Consider the following 14607-nt stretch of genomic DNA (forward strand, 5'->3'; position numbering starts at 1 on the left):
GCAGTAGAGGGCACACAAGTCTCAAAAGAGGGACAACTGCTGGATCCTAAAGGTGTAAAGATAAACTTTTTCTGTAGTTTACTAATAAAGTAAATGGAGTGGACTGTCTAATGATTATGGCTACTTATAAGCTCAGTTACGCTGTCAGTAGATTTCCTCAGTTACGCAGCCCATTAAGTTAGAATGTGTTTACAATTCAGTAGAACTCATCCAGGGAACTGATAAACGGACAGTATGCAAAACCATGCAACTGCATCTGCCTTGTACTGTTAGTCCACCACAGCCAGCGGAGGCTGCTGGAGGGATGTGAGAAGTCTACATCTCTTTAAAAAACAAAAAGTTTTTTGAACTCTCACAAAGTCTCTCTTCCTAGATCTGAATATGACAAAAGCTACAACTTCCAAAGAAATTTGTAGTCCAGGAAAACTGGGTTAATTCTTTCACATTTTTCAGTAACAAAAGGAAAAAAAGAGTCCATTCTAAAATGGTGATTCTAAAAGTTTTATCATCAATAGGAGGTTTAATGAAAAAATAAATTAGGCAAACCATTTGTGATTTCTTCTTAAAACTCTCAGAATTAGCAAAAAGAAACATGTTCCTTATTACATCCCCAACATGTAGATTCTGCGGTTTAAAATGGCAGTATGTGGGGAAACTAGTGCACATACACACATTGCTAGTAGGAGTGCAAACTGGTACAACTCGTATGGAGGACAATATAGTGGTATCAAAATTATGAATGCTTTTACTCTTTAACCCAGCAACCTCAATATGGGAGATTCACTTCACAGATCAACCTGCACACATATGAAGTGATGCACGGACAAGGTTAAGCATTTCTGTATTTTTAATGGTAAAAGATTGGAAACAAGTATACATCAACAGGGGACTGGTTAAATAAAGTATGATACTCTATGCAATGGAATACTATACAACTGTAAAAAAATAACAGCTCTGTATCAGTGATGTCCAGTAGAAATTACAGTTTGAGCCACATGTGTGATTTTAATAGTAGCCACATTTTAAAAGCAAAAAGAAATTGGTAAAATTTTACTACTTAATATATCAAAAACATTATTATTTCAACATGCAAACATTGTAAAACATTATTAAGATAGTTTTTTTTGTACTAAGTCTTTGAAATTCAGTGCACCATTCACACTATACCACATTTCAATTTAGATGCTGTATTTTAAATGGTTAAAGTGAAATGCAATCCTACCAAAACAACAGAGTTGAGTTTAATGGGAAAATATTTTACAGTGCTTCCATTTATAAACCTAAATGTAAATTAAATAAAATTTAAAATTCTGTTTTTGGCTCCCAGACTTCAGACTATACTACAAAGCTACAGTAATCAACAGTATGGTACTGGCTCAAAAATAGAAATATAGATCAATGGAACAGGATAGAAAGCCCAGAGATAAACCCATGCACCTATGGTCACCTTATTTTTGACAAAGGAGGCAAGAATATACAATGGAGAAAAGACAGCCTCTTCAATAAGTGGTGCTGGGAAACCTGGACAGCTACATGTAAAAGAATGAAATTAGAACACTCCCTAACACCATACACAAAAATAAACTCAAAATGGATTAAAGACCTAAATGTAAGACCAGACACTATCAAACTCTTAGAGGAAAACATAGGCAGAACACTCTATGACATAAATCACAGCAAGATCCTTTTTGACCCACCTCGTAGAGAAATGGAAATAAAAACAAATGGGACCTAACAAAACTTCAAAGCTTTTGCACAGCAAAGGAAACCATAAACAAGACGAAAAGACAACCCTCAGAATGGGAGAAAATATTTGCAAACGAAGCAACTGACAAAGTATTAATCTCCAAAATTTACAAGCAGCTCATGCAGCTCAATATCAAAACAACAACCCAATCCAAAAACAGGCAGAAGACCTAAATAGACATTTCTCCAAAGAAGATATACAGATTGCCAACAAACACATGAAAGGATGCTCAACATCACTAATCAACAGAGAAATGCAAATCAAAACGACAATGAGGTATCACCTCACACCAGTCAGAATGGCCATCATCAAAAAATCTACAAACAATAAATGCTGGAGAGGGTGTGGAGAAAAGGGAACCCTCCTGCACTGTTGGTGGGAATGTAAATTGATACAGCCACTATGGAGAACAGTACGGAGGTTCCTTAAAAAACTAAAAATAGAACTACCATACGACCCAGCAATCCCACTACTGGGCATATACCCTGAGAAAACCATAATTCAAAAAGAGTCATGTACCACAATGTTCACTGCAGCTCTATTTACAATAGCCAGGACATGGAAGCAACCTAAGTGTCCACTGACAGATGAATGGATAAAGAAGATGTGGCACATATATACAGTGGAATATTACTCAGCCATGAAAAGAAACAAAACTGAGTTATCTGTAGTGAGGTGGATGGACCTAGAGTCTGTCATACAGAGTGAAGTAAATCAGAAAGAGAAAAACAAATACCGTATGCTAACACATATATATGGAATCTAAAAAAAAAAAACCTAGGGGCAGGACAGGAATAAAGATGCAGACATTGAGAATGGACTTGAGGACACGGGGAGGGGGAAGGGTAAGCTGGGACGAAGTGAGAGAGTGGCATGGACATATATACACTACCAAATGTAAAATAGATAGCTAGTGGGAAGCAGCCACATAGCACAGGGAGATCAGCTTGGTGCTCTGTGACCACCTAGAGGGGTGGGATAGGGAGGGTGGGAGGGAGGGAGATGCAAGAGGGAGGGGATATGGGGATATATGTATATTTATAGCTGATTCACTTTGTTATAAAGCAGAAACTAACACACCATTGTAAAACAATTATACTCCAATAAAGATGTTTAAAAAAATTTTTTTTAATTCTGTTTTTCAGTTGCATCAACCATATTTCAAGTGCTCAGTAGCCACATACGGCCTGTAGCTCCCTTCCCGGACAGTGCAGGTCTATATGTATTGATCTGTAAGATATACTGTTCAGCAGAAAAGCAAGCTGCAGAACAATGTCCATGATGTGGTACCTTTGTATAAGAAAGGGAGAGAACATACAATGTATATTCTTATTATTTGCTTGTATTTACATTTTAAAAACTGGAAGGATTAGTACACAAGAGACTAATAAAAACAGTTATCTGTAGGGAGTGGGAATGAACAGTGCAGATGGGGCAGGGGTTGAAGTAAAATTTTTTTACCATATATCTTTTTATATTGTTTTGATTTTTGAACCACATTAAACCCCATATGCATGCATGTGGGAATATTTAGGCAAACAAGGATTCCCATTCCAATATGGCATAAACTCAAGGAAGAGGTGAAAGCAGGACCTAAATAAATGATAAGTCTATGGGAACTCTGTACCATCTTTACAACTTTTCTGTAAATCCAAAGCTATTCTAGAATAAAAAGTTTATTAGAAAAGAAATGAGCAGTTCTTGGCCCTGGCCTGGCCTCACCTCTTCCTACCTCTAGTCCACTTTGTGTCTTATGAGACATCTCCATTTGGCTAGCTCACAGATCCCTCCATGTAAACTCGCCCAGATTGGGACAGTTCTTCCCCACACACATTGCCATTCCCACACATTGCCACCCCCGTGAACGGCATCATTCACCAGTCACCCCAAGTGATCAACCTGGTATCCTGGTGGACTCCTTTCCTCACTTCTCCCTCAATACCAATCAATCCCCAGGTCCTAGAGATCCAATCCCCAGCCTTTTCCATCTCACCATCCTCTCCACTTACACTGTCACTGCTGCATCTGGCGGCTCCTCACACCTTGATTTCGTTGTATAGCTTGTTCCTAAAATGGCCTTCCTTTTTCACTGATCTTTGAAAACCCTGCTGTATCTCAACCATTCCCCACAAGGCAAAGCTGGTTGACCTCTCAGAATTCTATGCCCTCTCAGGATCTTAGTGTACTTATCATGCTGTATTGTAACTAGTTACATTTCTTTGTCCCTGATAAGAATAAGAATCCCTAGGCAGGGCAAGGCAGGTTCTAGAATGTGTCTTATTACCCCCTGAATCCTCAGCAACTGTCACAATATTCAGCAAAGGCTACTAGGTCAGCTCCAGCAGCCCCTCAGTTCAGGACTCTGCAGTGGCTATGCCGGGAATGGGTACAGCCTTCCTCCCCAGCAACGCCTCTGAGGTGAGCCACTTAATGGCTCCTCCTCTTCAATTTGTCCAAATCATCTTTCTTTAGAACTTCATACATCTCTTCCCTCTGCCTTTCCCCTCTGACTTTTTACCTAATTAACCTCTAAACACTGTTCATTTCACCCTAATCTCAACTGGGACACACTATTACACTTTCCCATAGCCCTGTACTTTTTTCTTTCATAGCATTTATCACAGTTTGTATGTGTGTCTGTAGTGATTATTTACTTAATGTCTATTTTTTCACTAGACTATAACCCCATATAACAGGCAGAGGCTATGTTTGTTTTGCTTACCATTAAACATACAACACCTATTATAGTCTTTGACACTTGAACATGTTTCAGTAAGTTTTGAGTGAATGGAACTTTATGAAAATTAACAAAATACTTCATGCCAATATCATTTCTTGGGAACAATGAGATCCACAAATTTATTACCTGTCCAATGACGCAGAACACCTTACTTTTTTTTTTTTTTTTTTTTTGGCTGCACCATGTGGCTTGAGGGATCTTAGCTCCCTGACCAGGAATCAAACCCACGCCCTCAGCAGTGAAAGCACAGAGTCCTAACCACTGGACCACCAGGGAATTCCCTACTTATACTCATCTTATTCAAGATTCAGAAAGAACTTTTTAATCCTAATACTTGGGGATTGAGTAAAGAATTCTGTGTACCTAACCACTTGTCTTTCATATATTCCTACATTTTAATAATTGAGCTCCTTATCTTTGAAAATCCACCTCTTAGAATCTCCTTTAAGGCTTGTCCTTCTGGTGAATTCAGTTTGGCTCAACTGATGACTCTTCTGTGCTGCCTTTTCTAACTTTCTCAGACAGTTAAGTGGCCTGCTCTGTGCTCCCACAGCACACTGTACCTGCTGCCATTGAAACACTCACCATCACTAAGCTCCTCCTATGGCCGGCCACTGCGCTAGGCGTTAAAAAAGACATGCAATCTGCCCAAGGGGAAGGGAGAATGAATCACACTCACCGAAGGAGCTTCTCTCCCTAGTGCCTGGGATTCTGTTCCCCAACCTGGCCAAAAATCACTGCCTAAGAAGCCACTGTTACCTGATGAGTCTGTCACATGCCCTGGAGGTACTGGGGTGGGAAAATGGTTTGGAATTGATAGTATAGGATAGGAAGAAAGAGAGAGTGGACTACTCTAGGAAATACCAAATTTACTATCAGACAAAAAGAATAGAAGCCAATACCAAGAAATCATGTCTAGGATAGAGGAGTATGGAAGCTTAGAGGACTGAGACTTTCTAGTAGAGAATGGTCAACAGTGTCAGGTGATGCCCAGGATGGAGTTAAAAATAAAGGCTAAAAGCCTGCACTGAATTCAGCAGTCGGGAGGTCCTGTGCACTGTAATATCTATGTACACGTCTGTCTTTCTATCCCTCCTTTTCTAGTTCCCACTTTATTGCAAACTCCATGAAAGCAAGAACTGAGCAAGAAAATAAAGATTACTATGTTTTAGAATGTTTAACATCTAGAAATCACAATATGCTGTGAAAAGTCACAATCTGTTCCAAAAATATTTATTGAGGATCTAATATATACCAGGTTATGTGCCAGATTCTATGACTCAAAGTCAAATAACACACGTTCCCCACACTCAGGGACTGATGGTCTGGGGGAATCAAACAAATAAACCATTTAGCAGTAACAATCAATGTGGCAAGTTCCATGTTTCTGCAGAAGCACAGAAAGAGGCATTAGATTATAAGGCCCAGAGGAAATGACCCCTGAACTTGATTTTTAAGAAACTTTTATTTTGAAATAATTTTTTATTTTTAACTCTTCAATGTAGATTTTCAAACATACATGACGGTAGAGAAAACTGTAAAACAGTATGATGAACTACCATGCATCCATCTTCCAGTCACAATTTTCATAATATAGCCAATCTTATTTCACAATTCTTTAGTATCATCAAATATCTTTGCCTGTTCACATTTCTGATTTTATTTTATGTTGCTTCATTTTTTTGAATAGGGAGCCAAATAAGATCCACATATTATGACAAGTAATATGTCTCGTAAGTCTCTTTTAAACTACTGGTTCTTCATTTCATCTCTTCCCCACCCCCCCCTTTTTTTTTTCTGTTGAAGAAACTGGGTCATTAGTCCTCTAGATGAAGGACTGGCAGGTTTTTGTTTTGTTTTGTTTTTTTACTGTAAAGGGCCAGTGAGTGAGTATTTTAGCCTTTGCAGACTCTATAGTCTCTGTTACAACCACTCAACCCCGCCCCTGTAGCACAAGAGCAGCCATAAGCAAATGAGCATGACTGTGTTCCAACAAAACTTTATTTGTGGACACTGGAATTTGAATTTTCATATAATTTTCACATCTTGCACAATATTACTCTTTTAGTTTTTTTCCAACCATTTAAAAATGTAGAAACTATTCTTAGCTCACAAGCCACAAAAAAAACAGGCAATGGGTCAGATCTGTTCCATGGGCCATACTCTGCCGACCCCTACTGTAGAGTTATCCTCGCTAAATTTTGTTATTGTATCCTTACTGTTTTTTTTACTAGGTACCTCTTTCTCTTGTAATTCCTATAGACTGGTAATCAGATCAAGGAGCTTGGTCAGTTCAGGTTTGATTTTTTCCCCCCAGATTTTGTACCTACTTCCTATGTGGTGGTGTGTCTTCTTGTCCTTTTTTCGCGAAGTTAGCAGCCACTGATCATCACTGCCTGTGTTAGTTTTTTCATTCATTCTTCGTTTACGAGCTGAAATACATCTACAGAGAAACACTGCTTCATCAACTATCGTACTTTGTTACCCTAGGTAAAAATAGGAAAGGCAGGATAAATGCTTGCTTCTTTGATTTGCCAGCTTTCAAAATAATGAGGTGGTTCCGTAGTACACTCCAATGATGGCAATGAGGAGTTTTCTTTTTCTGAACTATCGTTTGAAACTCATAAATTTAAATATATTTGCTGTTTCAATCCACTGCAGTCACTGATCCTGAAATTGTCTCTCTCTGGCTGGTGAGAACCTTTTCAAGTGGACTCGTGAGTTCTGACATGCCTTTAGTAATCTCAAGGTATCAGCATCTCAGCTGCCTCCCTGTTTCCTCCTGTGCAGATATGAGATCACACAGGTCTTCAGCTGTCAGTGATTTAGCCTCACCCACTGGTATTTGGAGGGTCACAGACATGCCTAGTCTTCTAGTTTTGTTGTAGATGTTATCCATGGGTCTTTGGCTTTGCATTCCTATTTCATCTATTTTTATGGGGAGATTTGAGGAGTTCAAAAGTTATGATGCCATTTCTGGCCAAGAAGGAATAAGAGGGTCAAAAATTATACTTCTGTCACCAACAACTAGAAACCTGGACAAACTACTGGAAACAACTGTTGTCAGACAATGGAAAGCAGGTCGTGCACGACTGTGATACTTGATAAAAGGGTAACAAATGAAGTGAGCCCTAAACAAAGGGAGGGATATACATATTCATGGACTGGATTATGATACTGTTAAGATTTAATTCTCTCCAAGTTGACATACAGATTTAAGGACATCCCAATTAAAATCTCGTAGAAATTTGCAGATCTGACTCTAAAATTCATACGGAAATGCAAAGGACCTAGAATAACCAAAATAAGCTTGAAAATGGCAGAACTGGAACACTTATACCACCAGTTTCAAGACCATTATAAAATTAGGGTAATCAAGATAGTATGGTTTTGGCATAAGAATAGGCATATAGATCCATGTCACATAATAGAAACAGACCCTCACATACATAGGCAATTGATTTCAATAAAAGTGCTACAATAATTCAATGAAGAAAGTATAATGTATTCAACATATGGTGCTGGGACAACTGAATTATTCATGTGGGGGAAAAAAAAAACCCTTGACCCTTACCTCACACCATATACAAAAATTAACTGAAAATAAATCATAGACCTAAACACACTAGCTACAACTATAAAACTTCTAAAATCAGAGAATCTTGGCAACCTTGGGGTATGCAAAGATTTCTTATACAGGACACAAAAAGTATGAACCATAAAGAAAACATTTCATAAAGAGAACTTCTGAAAATTTTAAATCTTTAAGCTCTTCCAAAGATGATGTTAAGAAGATGAAAAAGTAAGCCACAGTTTGGGAGAAAATGTTCACAGTACATACATCAGACAAAGGTCTTATGTTCAGAATATGTATTTTTTAAAAACCTCTGACAGACAACTCAATAGGCAAAAGAGATATTTCACAAAGGAGGATATATTAATGGCTAATAAACACATGAAAAGATACTCAACATTCATTCTCAGAGAAATGTAAATTAAAATCACAATGAGATACCATTTACAAACCCAATAGATTGGCTAAAATTAAGACTATCAATACCAAGTGTTGCCTAGGATATGAAGCAACTGGAATACTCACGCATTGCTGGTCAGTTTAAAATGGTACAACTACTTTGGAAAGCAGTTTGGCAGTTTCTTTCTTTATAAATTTATTTATTTTTGGCTGCGTTGGCTCTTTGTTGCTGCGTGCAGCTTTCTCTAGTTGTGGCGAGCAGGGGCTACTCCATTGCGGCTTGTGGGCTTCTCGTTGTGGTGGCTTCTCTTGTTGCAGAGCACGGGCTCTAGGCACGCAGGCTTCAGTTGTTGTGGCTCGTGGGCTCTAGAGCACAGGCTCAGTAGTTGTGGCACATGGGCTTAGTTGCTTCGTGGCATGTGGGATCTTCCCGGACCAGGGCCCGAACCCATGTCCCCTGTGTTGGCAGGTAGATTCTTAACCACTGCGCCACCAGGAAAGTCTCGGCAGTTTCTTATAAAGTTAAAAATATACCTACCATACCATCCAGCAATTTCACTCTTAGGAATTTGCTCAGGGAAAATGAAAATACATGTCTACCCAAAAATTAGTACACTTAAAAAAAAAAAAACTTGTACACTAATGTTCATAATAGCTTTAATCAGAAAAGCCTCAAACTAGAAACAACTCAAATGTCCAGGCGCATGTAACTGGATAAATAACTTGTGGAATATTCATAAGCTGGAATACAACTCTGCAATAAGAGATAATGAGTTACTGTAACATGGGTGAATCTCAAAAACATACTAAGTGAAAAAAGCCAGACACATAAGAGTTCATAAGAGTTTCCACAGCATTTACACTATTTTCCAACTCCACTAACAGTGCACAAGGGTTCCAATTTCTCCAAATCCTCATAAACATTTAGTATTTTCTGTTTTTGTTGTTTTATAATAGTCAACCTAACTGATGTGAGGTGATATCTCCTGTGGTTTTAATTTGCATTTCTCTAATGACTGGTGATGTTGAGCATCTTTTCAAGTACTTGTTGAAGATTAGTTATTATTCAGCTTCCCAAACCAGTAGCAGTACATGCAGCAAGAATAATTACCTTTCTCTAGCCATAAGAATCAGACCCAGGGGCTCTTTCTATAAGTACAGTAACAGAGAGATCCAGTCATCCTTTAGGCCAAAAGATTGCCTACAAAGTACACTGCAGAAGCGGGTACTCAAATATATTGAGCCAAAGGCTTATTTTACAGTTGAAATAGATGTCTCTTGTTTTATACCTGCCCAGCACACATTCCTCCTTCTTCTGGGAACACATCTTGATTTTCCTTTGGGAAATCACCTCTCCCTTATTCACAGCCCATGTGATTCAGACAAAACTACTTTCTTACCTGGCCCAGATCCAGGGGAGAGGAGGTGACTCAGGTCTTGCCTGTCAGCATAACTAATTGCTTCTAACCAAGGTGATTAGTTTATGGATAAGCATGTGATATAAATTTTAAAAATCCAAGTAAGTCCTGAGATTGTTGCTAAAACTGGGAAGGAGGAACACTCTTTCCGTTAGGATTCTAAGGATAAAAAAAGCCTGAAGTTGCCAGGGACCACGAGGCGAGATCCTTCCTTAGAGGAAGGCGAAGCTGAGAGATAAAGACAGAGATACAGAGACACATAGCTAATGATACTGTTTGAGCCCCTGGGTTCAGTGGTCCCAGGGGCCACTCCCATCCTTGGACATTACAGTTCTATGAGGCAATAAGTGATTTTGTTTAAATGAAACTGAACTGGGTTTCTGTTATTTGCAACCCAAAGAATTTAATTAATACATGGATTAAAGCAAACATAATTTACTTTTTAAGAGTTCAATTATCTATCCAGATTTCCCTGTCCAACTGCCATACCATTTTCAAAACTCTACATATTCTCATTTAACAACATACTAATTAACTAATTTAAAAAATTTTACTCTTACTCAGTGTCTCAGCAGTATTCACCATAGCTGACCCCTTTTTCCTTTTTGAAACACGATTGCCTTGGCTTCTATGACCCCACACTCTTCCTAGCTTTCTTCCTACCCCTGACAGCTCCTTCTCTGCCACCTCCTTTGCTATCTTATTCTCCTCAACCTCCTCTTTCCATTGTTCATTTTTTTTATCCCCTCCCCAGGCTATCCTCACCACATCCGCAGTCTCAATTACTATTTAAATGCCTATGATTCCCAAATCATATCTCTAGTGCAGACCTCCCTCTGACCTTCAAAGAACCAGAGGCTGTTAAACAGTAAAGAGGACATGTGGAACTGACATCTCTGCTTGAGTGTCTCAAAGACACCTCAAATTCCAACTGTTCAGAACTAGAGCCGTGGTCATCACACACACGCAGCTGCCAGGCTGGCTCTTCTCTGGAGTCCCCTAACCACAATGAAGGATGCTAACTTCAGTTGAGCTGCATTAGCCAGAAACCTGGAAGTTTCCCTTCACACTGGTCTCTCCTACTCTCATTTCTAATCTGCCACTAATTACTGATTTTAGCTTTAAATATATCTTCAATCAATCCATTTCTTTTTATCCTAGTACAAGCCACCATTTTCTTGATTTACTAACTAGCCTCCTAAAGTATCTTCTTGCCCACCCCACCTCTTCTCTACACTACTGTGAGAAGATCATTTTTACCTAAAAAACACAACTGGCCCTGGGACTTCCCTGGTGCTCCAGTGGTTGAGGCTCCGTGCTCCCAATGCAAGGGGCCCGGGTTTGAAGCTGGTCAGGGAACTAGATCCTGTGTGCTGCAACTAGAAGCCCACATGCTGCAACCAGAGGAGTCTGCATGCTGCAACTAAAAGATCCTGCATGCCGCAACTAAAAAAGATCCCGCACACGGCAAAGAAGATCTCGTGAGACAAAGTTTTGTTGATCTACCTTAATTTACTTTTCCTCAGGACTCAGCCTTGAAGCAATCTTACCTCTCTGGGAAACCTTTCCATATCTCTACTTTAAACATAAAAAATACACATACGCATATTTTTAGAGTATCTATTTAATATGTAATGGAAAATAAAAAATACACATATGCATATTTTTAGAGTATCTATTAAATAGATACTCTAAAAATTAAACACTATTTCAAAGTAAAGAGTAGATCCTCTTTGAAATGCAGATGGCCAACAGGCACATGAAAAGAGGCTCAACACCACTAATCATCAGGGAAACGCAAATCAAAACCACTATGAGATATCACCTCACACCTGTCAGGATGGCTATGATCAAAAAGAACACAAATAACAAATGCTGGCGAGATGTGAAGAAAAGGGAAAACTTGTACACTTGGTGGGAATGTAAATTGGTGCAGCCACTGTAGAAAACAGTATGGAGGTTCCTCAAAACACTAAAAATAGAACTATCATATGACCCAGTAATTCTACTCCTGGGTGTATATCCGAAAAAAACAAAAACACTAATTCAAAAAGAAACATGCACCCCAATGTTCATAGCAGCATTATTTACAATTGCCAAGATATGGAAGCAACCTAAGTGTCCATCAAAAGATGAGTGGATAAAGAGGATGTGGTGTGTGTATATATATATATATATATATATATACACACACACACACACATATACATACAATGGAATACTACTCAGCCATAAAAGAGAGTGAAATTTTGCCACGTGCAGCAACAAGGATGGACTTGGAGGGTATTATGCTAAGTGAAATAAAGTCAGACAGAGAAAGACAAATACTGTATATCACTTACACGTGGAATCTAAAAAATACAACAAACTAGTGAATATAACAAAAAACAAGCAGACTCACAGATATAGAGAACAAATCAGTGGTTACCAGTGGGGAGGGGGGAGGGGGCTATACAGAGGTTGGGGAGTGGGAGGTACAAACTATTAGGTATAAAATAAGCTACAAGTATATATTGTACAGCACAGAGAACACAGCCAGTATTTTATAATAACTATAAATGCAGTATAACCTTTAAAAAACTGTGAATCACTATATTGTACACCTTTAACTTACATAATATTGTAGAGCAACTATACTTCAATTTAAATAAATAAATAAATAAATCTAAGGAGATTAAAAATTCAGCTCCTCAGTTAAACTAACCACGTTCCAAAAGCTCAACAGGCACAGGCACATGTGACTACTGCTACCATATTGGACAGTAAGGATTTCCATCATCACAGATACTTCTATTGGGTTGTGCTTGTCTATGCTGACACTCATTTAAAACAAATTTTTTTAGCGGTAAATTAAAAAAAAAAAAAAAAAAAGAGTAAGTCCTCTTCTGTCTTTTAGCCACCCAGTTACCCTCCCTGAGCAACCACTGAAACCAAGGTCTTGTAAAGCCTCTATATAAACAAGCAGATATGCATACATGATATATTTTATCTAAATTATACACATACATAGTTTCCATTTCTGTGGATAATCTTTTTATATCTTTTGCCCATTTTAAGTTGAGTTATAATTTACTAATTGAATTGTAGACATTCTTTATATAATCCAAGAAACGAACACTTTGTCTTGACTTGAAATTTTTTTGGTTTGTCATTTTTTTTCTCCTTTTTTTAAAAAAAACTTTATGGTATTTTCTCCATGCAGAAAACTTTGATTTTTTAATGTGGCAAACATTATCAATTCTGGGTTTCTGGGTTTTTATATCTGATTTAGAAAGGACTTCTACTCCACTTTAAAATTTACCTAGTTTGGTTACGGATTTTATTGGACATACCAAAGTTTTCCACTTTTATATAGTCAGTATCTCTTGATCTTTTCCTTGGTAATTTAGAAAATCCTTTCTAAGTTTCTAACTTATGAAGTTAGTACACAAATTTATATAAGTACCTTCACTCAGACCCTGTTTGCTCTTGATCTCCTAAGGGGTACCTAAGTTTGACGTGGTCATTGGTTTCTCAGGCTTTATAAGTAAGACAGGATTTATAAAACCCCTTCATTCATTTACATTTATCCCCCCCAAAGATTTACAGTTGTAACAACAATGATTCTACAAATGACTGAATTTAGTTTTCATCAAGAAATAAGTATGGCTGAATTAAACTATAATCCTTATCAAGCCAAGCATATCCACACTGTTCACAGTTGACATTAATTTCTGATCTAGTTCCTGAAGTATTAAATACAGCACTTCCATTGCATTCATTCCTAGTGGCACTTCAGCCATGTTATATCAGCACCACAGGCATCTTTTTAAATTTTTAAGTTTTAGATTTCACAAGTAGTAGTAATTATAACGGTGCGGTGAACCAGCTGAGCTAGGTATAATGCCACCTCTTGCTATTTCAGTACAGCTTAGACAATACTATGTGACATTAAAAGCAGAATCAAGACAACATGGCAAAGCTTTTAAAAAAAAGAGAAGGGTCACAATTCAGAGTCCTATTTCTCAGTTCTCTCTCTTCCATTATTAAAAAATGTGTGTGACAAAAGCCCAAATGCAAAAAGGAAAGCTTTCAGCTTCTAAGAAATAACAAAGCTTTCCTTAACTTTAATTTATGGGGCCTACTGTAAGTTTTCTGCATAAAATGACTAAATCAATCCGAAAGCATTTATTTATAAAAAGAAAAAAAAATGCAGTGCGACGTTAATTCTTTGTCAGTTTGGAAAGGATGTTCTCTGCACAAACCACATTTCTCAGGCATGCCCTCCTCAAATGCTCCATCAGCAGGAATAAAAATAAAAAGAAAGCCTTTTCAAATTAAGAGTACAACACTAAAGAGCTACAATAAGCAAGCTATAATCAGAATTTTCTATGAACTGTAACCAGGTTAAGGAGACCCAGAGCTGAACACTGGATAAGAAAAGGCTCTATTTAGGGCAAAGGGCATTGGTTAAAAAATAATAATAATAAAAGGATCCCAACTAGCCTGCACCAAAGAGATGGTCAGAAAATTTACATATACAGCAATAGGAACAAAAACTATTTTCCTAAGAATCTTGGTGGATTTAGCAAATTTGAGACAAATAGGTTGAGTACACATGGTAGGACCTGACTAATAACAAAACATACATATTTAATTGGTAAACTTAGATTGACCAAGTGCCAAATAAAATTACAGAGAAATTTAAAAGTCTGATACATGAAGAATACCACAGTGAAGGCAGGGTCAT

General features: G+C 37.9%; 1 protein-coding gene across 1 annotated transcript in view; it reads right to left on the reverse strand.

Moving 5' to 3' along the window:
- The window catches only part of REC114 (REC114 meiotic recombination protein), a 97770-nt gene that overhangs the window by 20662 nt on the left and 62501 nt on the right, over window positions 1-14607 (reverse strand). The gene's annotated exons all lie outside the window — the stretch shown is intronic.

The sequence above is a fragment of the Delphinapterus leucas genome, chromosome 2, assembly GCF_059928025.1.
Source record: "Delphinapterus leucas isolate spDelLeu-1000000601 "Yukka" chromosome 2, BTC_Dleu_Yukka2, whole genome shotgun sequence".
NCBI classification, from domain to species: Eukaryota; Metazoa; Chordata; class Mammalia; order Artiodactyla; family Monodontidae; genus Delphinapterus; species Delphinapterus leucas.